Consider the following 9,808-nt stretch of genomic DNA (forward strand, 5'->3'; position numbering starts at 1 on the left):
GCATGTCTCTGGATTCACAGAGTGCCTTAGCAGCCTTATTGTATCCGTGGTTATCCGAGAATGGAAAATCAATTGTTGCTAGCACATGCATCCAGTCTCGCTTATCCTTAGGGCAAGGAATATAGTTGGTCAGCGACGATCGGTAAGATTTTCTAATCTGATCTTTGCCCTTCAGCATGGTTGATATGGTATTTAAGTCAAGTAGTGTAGTATTCCAAGTATCCATCTCCACTGTTACGGCTTCCATTTGATTGCCTAAGAAGATTAGACTGTTCCCCCTGTCTTCTATGACTTGTGCATTGCGCATTAAGAATCGACCTAATAGGATATCGTAGACTAATCTTTTCATGACTATGAAGTCCATAGAGAATCGAACTCCGGCATTATTCAATGACCAACTTTTCAGCACTCTAGATGGCTTTATTTGTTCTATTAGACACCGTGATGTTGAACCTATAATTGTCGATACGTGGGTTAGCCCAGGCCTGGAGTACTGCGTGGCTAAGCACACTAACTCCTACCCCCGTATCTATAATCCCTTCCCTTGTGCTATCACGTAGAGCTAGGATGCGCAAGATTGCGTGCATTTCTGTGCCTTCCTAAAAAGCATTACCATGCAAGAACTCGTGCATTGAGTGGAGCGTCAGGCTTGGTATTTGTGTTATTGTGTCGTGGTCTTGTAAGTTAACACTTGTATGCTTTAGCAATCCTTCCATCCATTGCTTTAGCTCCTACCATAGCATTGGATGCTACCTAAGCGGATCTCCTAGGCTTAGAGTTAGAGGGGTAGTCATACTAGCATTGTAAGGAGATTGCTAGTTGCTTGCTTCTCTCCTAATTTTGTGCTCCTTGGCCAATGGTGTCAACTAGTTTGCTGGTCCCTAGTGTTCAAGCTCAATCTAGGTGACACAACTTGACTTGTAGATGTGTCTCTCGGTCATGTGCGAGAGACTCGTGTGCTTATGCTAGAGGGATCATTGACCTCATCCTCCAAGATGGATTCAACATGCTTTAGGTTTTCCTAGGCTTCTCTCACTCACTTCTTGACCTTTTCTATAGCTTTGAGTTGGTGCTTTGGATTGGGGTACTCCCCTACCTTAGCACTCCCTTTCTCAGCAATCTTTGGAGCAAATGTTTCTCCCTCAGTGTCCGTGACTTTCTTTCCAACAAGTAGTGTTGTTGCGCTCTCAATTTCTAGAGTGACCTTTGCTTCACTTTTTTTCTTTCTTTTCTTACGACTTTTCTTTCCGATTGAGGCTACGCTTAGGTGACTATGCCCTGGAAATGATATGTTGGTGTACTTCGTCTATGCCCAGGTCATAACATGCAATGGGATGGGCGTGAACTCCCTGTCAAGTGTTTTGACACTGAACTACCCCAATGGGACCAAAGGTGCAATTTCCAAACTAGAGGATGGTTTCTATCCCCAGGGCAATTGGCAAAGACATGGTGATTCTACACTCAGCGCATCTGTGATCGGCCATATCTTGATGGGCTTTCTTTCTCTCGGTGGCTAACACATCTCTTCACATTGCCCTAAGAGGAAGCAAGACCATTGAGATAAGGCCGATCTCAGATGCACTGAGTGTGGAATCACCCATGTCTTTGCTGATTGCCCTAGATGGAAACCATCCTCTAGTTTGGCAACTGTACCTTTGGTTCCATTGGGGTTGTTCAGTGTCAAACCACTTGACAGGGAGGTCATGTCCATCCCATTGCATCTTATGACATGGGCATAGACAAAGTACATAGACATATCATTTCTAGGGCCTAGTCACGTGAACCTAGCCTCAATCGGAAAGAAAAGTGAAGTAATGGCCATGTTGTCAAGTGTTTTTTTGAAAACTGAAAAGCCCTAGTCAAACTGTAGTTAGGTTTGATTTTTGCTAGCTTAGTTATTTGCATGACAGTTTGTTTTGTTATTTCATAGTTGGATTTCTTGTGTTTGTTTAGCCGAGAATTTGCTTCTGTCATTTTGTTTGATTTGTTTAGTGTGAAACTTGATAGCCTTGGTCGAGATTGGTATTTTTTTGAACAGGATGAAGCTTGTGTTTGTCAATAGCTACTGAACATTGAGGAGCTAGGTATGTATTCTTGTCGAGACTCTTGCACATTACAGGGATTATGGGTTCACAAGCAGTTCATGTTACACTTGTTAATACACTGCACTCGGGGGTTGTCTCTTATTCCTATCAAATACTTACATACCATAGATTGGGATTATGCACGTTTTGCACCATCATTGAGCACTAGCACAGCATGAGGTCTACTGTAGCTATATGCAGTAAGTTTTAGATGCACGCGCACATGAGAGAGCACCTGTCATTGAGCACGCACATTTCTTGTACGCACGATATTTGGAATGCTCATCACAAAGTTAGGAACCTCTAGTTGAGTGTGTTAGAAGGTTGGGTGAGTTAGAGGGTCATGAAGGATGCCACCAATTGTGAGAAGGGTTGTTCATATTTGGTCAACATCTTGAGGACCATCAAATTCTTGAGTGACTGTGAGATTTTGGATGGATAGAGTAGAGATTGATATTTTTTTAATGAGAGTTGAGAGGTGAGGATAAGGAATTTTAAATTAACAAGGAATTTTGTTTGCATTTTGCATGACGCACGATCACATCTAGACAAGCTACGCACAATTCTTCAATGCATACATTATTTTGTGTGTAGCATGGATTGATTGGTTGCATATCATGGATCCAACATTGCATGTTTTTTTAAATCATGAATGATTGAGCACCGAGTTCATTTAAAAAAACCATATTCTTGCTAGGGCACACTGTATAAAAAATAGGTTCATATCTAGAGAATGTTTATTTTGAAGACTCAAGGATCAAAGGAAAATGTCATACGTTTTACATCATCAGTGAGTATTTCTTGAAGAAAAAGAGGAGATGTGTGCTGAAAGTGTGTGGAATTACAAGAACAATAGGCCAAGGAAGGGAATAAGTCGTCCAAGATAAAAGATGGAGAAAAATGATGGGATTTACAAAAATCATTATTTTTGCCCATTTTTGATAGATTTTCGTACTTCTGTCCGTGATGGCTTGTTGACCAAATGTGTTAGATCGTTTTGAGTACCCAAAAAACTATATTCAGAGTTCAAATGATGAAGTTATAATCCAAACAAGTTGCAAACATGCATAGAGCATAAAAAACGAAAATAGTGAAAAGCTGAAAGCAAAAAGCCTAATGTTTGTGAGTATGGATAGAAAACTATATAAGGAGAGGAGATTGAAGAGTTAAGGGCCTTCTCCCTTGATTACAATTGTATTTTGTGAGAGAGGAGAGTGGAGGGTCGCATGCTAGTGTGAGCTCTTGTCATGCCAATTTGGAAGTTGGAGCTTTTGGATGTCAAAGCGCCGAGCATCGGCTCAAGATTGTTAAGGTATGAAAATATATCTCACTTGGTTTTTTTCGAATTTTTGGTATTTTCGTTTTGTTGTGGTTGTGTGATGCTCTACCCATATTCGGGTTTTTAGTTGTTTTGAGCTTCAAGAGGCATTGTGTTTTGTCTTGTTTTTATATGTGGCTTGTGGTATTATCGAATATTTAAATTTTTCAAGTTGTGTTGTGCATTCGACAAAGTCAATTACCCCAACCGACACTCTTTAATGTCTCATTATCGGGTTGTGAGTGAGGCTTGCTCTCGATCACCGCTCGCATAACATCTCTTTTTTGGTGCCTCCACTGAGGAGTGCCGAAATTGACATTGTTGTTATTTTGAATGTGAGTTTTCTTTGATTTCTTGTGATTGTTGAAAATGGTTGATAATTGTCCTAAGTTTCATGATAATCATACTGAAGATCCGAAAAGATTTTTAGAAAAAATAGAGCTGTGTTGTTTGATAGAGAGAGTAACTAATCTTGAGGATAAACTCCAGATTTTTAGATATCAATTGCAGGGAGAAGCATGAAATTGGTTGCTTGACTTTGAGAGAATCCTGCAATTTAAGAGACAGAATTTGGACTATGAGACCATTAAAAATGCTTTTCTATCTAGGTTTAAAAAAAGAGAAAGACAAAGTGAGATTTGGGCAAAAATAGAAACTTGTGTTCAAAAAGATGATCAGTGTGTTGAGGATTTTGCTAGGGAGTTTGAAAGATTGTGGAATTGATGGAGTTTAACATTGTTAGAAGGTGAGATAGCCCCTGTTTTGTTGAAGATAATGTATTTTGTCAATGGGTTGAAATTAGAAGATTGAAGAGTGAAATTAGAGGTTAAAAACCCTAAGACTTTTGAGGAAGCAGTGAAGATAGCTCAATATCAAGAGAGGAAGACCAAAAGAAAAAAAGAGTTAGGATTTGATAAACCAAGGAAAAGGTTGAGTTCAAGGCCAGTTGAGAGAAAAGTTTTTTAGGAGAAAAGAGTCAGTTATGCCTATCCTGAGAGAGGTATACTATATTCTCTAGTTAGGAGAGATGAGTTGACTTGTGAGAAATCGATTGAAGTATGTGAGGAGAAACTCCCTAGGGTGGTCGAGGAGAAAAATACTTGTTTAACTGATTGGAGTGAAGAGTCTAGGAGTGTGAATTCATGCCCATTGACCACGTATACTTCTAGTTCAGTGATTAGTGATTTAAATAAAGAAGAGGGATTGACTGATGATACTTTAGAGCTTAAGGACTTTAGAGATGAGCTAGAGATGGATCTGAGTTGTAAAGAAGAAAATGAGAGACCATATTGTTTTAAGGACCAAGAGTTTTCATGTTCTTTGGGAGAGGATGAGAGTCAAGAAAGTTTTGATATTTCAGATGAGGAAAGGTGTCATGAAAGTTTTTATAGTCATGGAAGTGTTGAAGAGAGTAAAGACAATTTAGAGAGTGAGCTTGTTTGCCTTGGTGATAGTATAGATGGATCTGATTGCTTGAAAGATGAAGAGAGAATAGAGGATGATTTTTTGAGTCTTTTGGAAAACTATGAGGGGGAGGGCTTAGAATCTGTAAGTTTTCAAGATGAAGTTAAGGGTTCGAATTTGTTGCCTGATGAGTTTGTTGAGATTGGTTGTGAGTTTTATGATCGAGAGAGTATTGAGGTTTTGGGTTTTGACTATTGTTGTGATTCTGGTATTTGTATTGTTGACTATGATGAGTCTTGTGAGTTGGTTGTTGATGGTTTGAGTAGCCCTAGAGAGGCTTTTGTTTGTGGTGTTGATTATGTGGTTTTGAGTAGAACTAATCTCTTATTCCTTGATAGTTGTGTAGATAATTGTTGGGTTGATTTTGGCAACAATGTTGAAGAGAAAACTTCATTTGATAGTCTTGTAGTTTCTTTGAATTCTCTAGAAGTTTTTGATGAAGTTTGTGATGATTCTGATTGAGGTTTTAAGGATCCTGGAGTAACATTGAAGAGGATGTGAGAGAAAATTTGAATAAGGCTTTGGAAAGAATTGAGAAGTTGAGGGAAGAGAGATCTAACACTAAGGGTAAAAGGTGTGAAGAAAGTTGTGAGGTTGAAGAAAATTGGACAATTGGGTGTTTGGATAAGGATAATGACCATAATGTGTTGCCTAAAGTACCTATTTGTGAAAAGTCTTTTGAGAATGTTTGTGATGAAGAAATAGAAAAAGTTCACTCTTTGAAGTCTCATTGTTTGGATGGATGCTTTAAAGAGATTTATTTTTCTGACATTTTCGCGATTTTTGTGGATGAGTTTAATTTTGGCAACATAGAAAGAGTTCAAACTTTGTTTCAAAAACCTAGCTTTGTCATGTTTTTCTTTTGGGAGGATGGGAAGGGTATGTGGATTGTCATTGTGGGTGATGAGATGTTTTGCTTTGACAATGTGAGTTGTCTTGGAAATTTGGATTTGAAATTTTTGAGGATTCCAAAGAGAAAATTGTTGATGATTTTTGTGTGCTCGTTCAGTAGTGGTTTGAGAATGGTGTGTCATGGATTTTTTTGATTTATGAGTTGTTCACTCTACCTATACAGTTGTTCATCTAGTGTTGTTGCATCTCCTTCTCTCAAGTATGTGGAAGAGACTTGTGAGCTCATGGTTGAGAGTTCATTAATCTCATCCTCAATGATAGATTCAGCATCTTACAAGTGAGCTTATGCTTCCCTTATCCATTCCTTGACCTTATCAACAACCATAAGCTACTGGTTGGGGGACAAAGTACTCTCCAACCCTAGCACTTTCCTTCTCTCTCATCCTAGAAGTAGATTTTTTTGCTTCAACATTAGCAACCAATTTTTCCTTTGTTAACATGGTCTCACTCTTTGTTGTCTTGAGCATTATTTTCACATCGATTTTCTTTCTTCTCCTTCTCTGACTCTTCTTCCCTATAGAGAATGCCTCTAGGTTGCTAGGTTCAAGTAATGAGATACTGGCTTACTTTGTTTGAGCTTGCATCATGGCCTTTATGGTGATAGGTGCAGGATCATTGTTGGGTGACTCGACACAAAAGAGTCCAAGTGGCACATATAGCACAATTTCCAAGCTAGTGGAACATTTTTGTCTCTTGGGAAATCTATGAATCGGACCTATGACTCCACATTCAGAATATCTCAAGTCCGTCTTGTCTCTATTTGCTTGCTCCTTTTCAGAGCAATGAGATGAGATGTGTCCTAGATGGCCACATGTCCAACATGCTATGGGCTCTTGGTTCTAAGCTCCTTTTAGGCCTCTACCTCTTCATCTGCCTACAACTATGATTTGCATATGTCTATAGTCCATCAACATGGGATTATCCTCTTTTTCATAAGAGGCATAAGGATTCAGATATGAGTCTTCCTTTGGTGGTTCTGCCACAAAGCGAACTGGAGCAACACTTGGTGGATGGGTCACAATAGGTTATTTTGGTCTAAGGATTCTCCACGAGGGATGCACTAGTAGTAATAAGGAGATGTCATCTACACGCAAGAAATATATGAAAAAACCCCTTATCTACCCCCTATTTATGGGACCTTACCTTATAAAATGTACCTTCCTTCTCTTAAATAACCCCCCTCCTATACACTCATGTGGTACCATACGGTAAACCCTAGTGGACCCTTCGAGGGATTCTCATTGGGTTTATGTCTCGACTAGCTTTGAATTATTAGGTGTGGGTAGAGCCAAAGAGGCTCCCCTTTTGAAGTATGGTTGTCTAATTGTTGGATAGTATGGCTCAATGTAAGGTTGCTGGGGTAAGGCAGCCATCTTGGCAATCGGCAGCGCACTGTGCCATACCTAAATCTTCCGTAGTTGGCAAAGGCTGTGATTTGGGATTGGGCAATTCAAATAGCAAGTGGTTTCCTCCACAGTGCACACACTGCACATGAGGTCATACTACCCTTTGTATTAACTCTTGTAGCTTGGTCACCTTTGATTTTAGATCAGTTATGGCTTGGCCTGGTTGACACTCTTTCCTTTTTCTTATTTGCTGGAGGTTACTAGTTTGCTAATTGTTGCAGTTCTCTTGGCATTTCAAAATGTGTTGCTCCCTTGATATGTAGCCTAAGAGCTTCTCTTCCTGAGCAAGTCATCCACTTGTATGGCCTCCTCAAAGACTCTTGCAAGCACATTCCTTTGTAGGTTTGAGTTGCTTGCTAGGGCCTTATAAAGTTCTTTGTTATAGATCCCATTGAAAAATGTAGTAGATATTTCTCTTTTATTGGCCTCAAACCTACATATGCACATATCTTTGTACCACTCAAGTATCTCAAGTTACCTTTCATTACTTCTCAATGCTTCTTGCGAGGATTTGACTTGCATCTTCTTACTATTCCGACTGCAAATGCAATGTCCAAATGAGTGGCAATCATTAAAAAAATGAGATTATCCATACATAATCAATATAAAACCTTGGCTACTTTAGCCTTCTTCTCATCATATTTGAAACAATCGTCAAGTGCTAAGTTTTGGATATAAAGGAAATTGCGTACTAGTTGCCTTTCTCTCCTCCATATTGAAATGTGGCAACATTTTGCTAACATATTTCTTTTAGGATAGATAGAGTAATGTCTTTGTCCTATCCTTGATTATCTACATGTCAAGAGTGCTATTTTTTTGTTGTCGATTTCATCATTTCAAGGGTTTCCATTAACCTTTTCTTCAATTGTAGGTATCCTCTTGTAGAGGCTCCTCACATGTATGACATAGTCCCATATGTTCTTTTTTCCTCTTTGATTGACATTCATCGGCTTAACAATGAGGTTATCTGAGTATCATGCCTTTGAGAATCTATAGATGAAGAGATCCTTCAACTGATTGAAGTTATTGCATTCGATATTATCTAGATGGGGAAACCAAGTCTCTCCCTTGTTTCCTTGAATGCTTATGCTCATTGAGTTGGTTATTCATGAGGTTGTTAGCTGTGCACACCTCCTTAAATTTCCCAATGAAGTTATAGGGGTCATCGTCTGCTTGGTATTTATCAAGTTGCTTTGAGACTACATGCATTTTCATTTCACCCCCTAGTTTTTGGGGTGACTCCTAGCCCAGACTCCTAGCCTACCTAGCAATGATGCTACCATGGCTGCCCCACTTTGCTCAATGTTGGTATTTTCTAGCAATCTTTCCCTGAATAGCTCAGTCTTTGTAAAGTTGGTCTATAAGGCTCTCTTCCTATCAGCATTGCCTCCCAATCTTTTACTACCTGAGATGGTTGGGATCTAGTGAGCCTCATGGAGCTCTCTCTCCTAGTGTAATCTTTGATCCCTTTGCGCTTGGCTATAAACTCACAATGTAATGCAATGCTAACCTTTCCAATCTACTCTCCTCCTCAAGGTTGGCTATGATATTGACTGCTACTAGTCTTCCCTTGTATGCTATCCCTGTCTGCTAGTTATACTGTGTGTGACAAGTCACCACTCTTTGGGTACTTTGCCACATTAAGGTCGAGATCAAGGTCAAGGTCATTCTCATTTGATTTGGCACCTACCATGGTGGTTGTCTCTTGACCCACTAGTGCTTCTATGAGGTCAACTAGGATGGCTAAAGATGTATCCCTAATCTTAGCCAGTCTTTCCTTCCCTCAGTAGTCTAATGGTTCTATCTTCTTTAAGTCTTTATTTCATGTATCTTGGGTCAGTCACCTAATTCCAACGGCTGCACTCCTATTGCAGGGTTCATTTTTAGGTTAATTCCCCTTATGTGTTCCTTGTTAATATAATAGTTACAAACATATAACACTTATATGCTAGAAGTGTGACTTGATGTGAATTTTAGGTCTTTATCCAAGGTAGCAGCTGATGGTTAGTTCTTTTAATCACTCATAGACTACTAGGTCAAGGTTTTTGAGTGCAAATAGCTCTATCATCTCACCTATTGGGTTCGAATTCCAACTTGGTTGTTGGACAACTGGGTAGCAAGCCCTAATAGGTCTTAAAGTGACAAAGAAGAATAAAAAATAGGGTTATGGACAACTTGTTTGAGTCCTAGACTTGGCCATCTGAGTTCTTGATTCGGTGAGATGAGTGGGCTCCTAAAGGTAAATGGTTGTGGAGTGGTCAGATGAGGGGTGTATGTTGGAGCATCCGAGTGGTTGTTAGAGGCCTAAGATTTGGCTGTTCAATGCTCAAAGTTGTTCAAATTCCAAGTAGTCAGACTCTTCTCTAGGTTGGACATCCAAGTGGGTTAGCTTAAGTGGCTCGAATGTTCGAGCCTAGTTAGGATTCGGTCGTGTGAGGCATGTGGGATTAGTGTTTGAGCAGTGTATGAACATACATAGAATGGCACAAATATGTACTACAATGACTTCATAATCACTATTCGATGCACCCAAGGTTTTAAAGCAATGCAACTATTAGCAATAAGGACTCAGAGCATACCTAGAAGGCTTGAATGTGTCAATGACAGAGGTTGTAGTAGGTGGT

This window comes from Lygodium microphyllum, chromosome 22, assembly GCF_053477565.2.
Source record: "Lygodium microphyllum isolate KBCC chromosome 22, Lygodium_microphyllum_v1.1.10, whole genome shotgun sequence".
Lineage (NCBI taxonomy): Eukaryota > Viridiplantae > Streptophyta > Polypodiopsida > Schizaeales > Lygodiaceae > Lygodium > Lygodium microphyllum.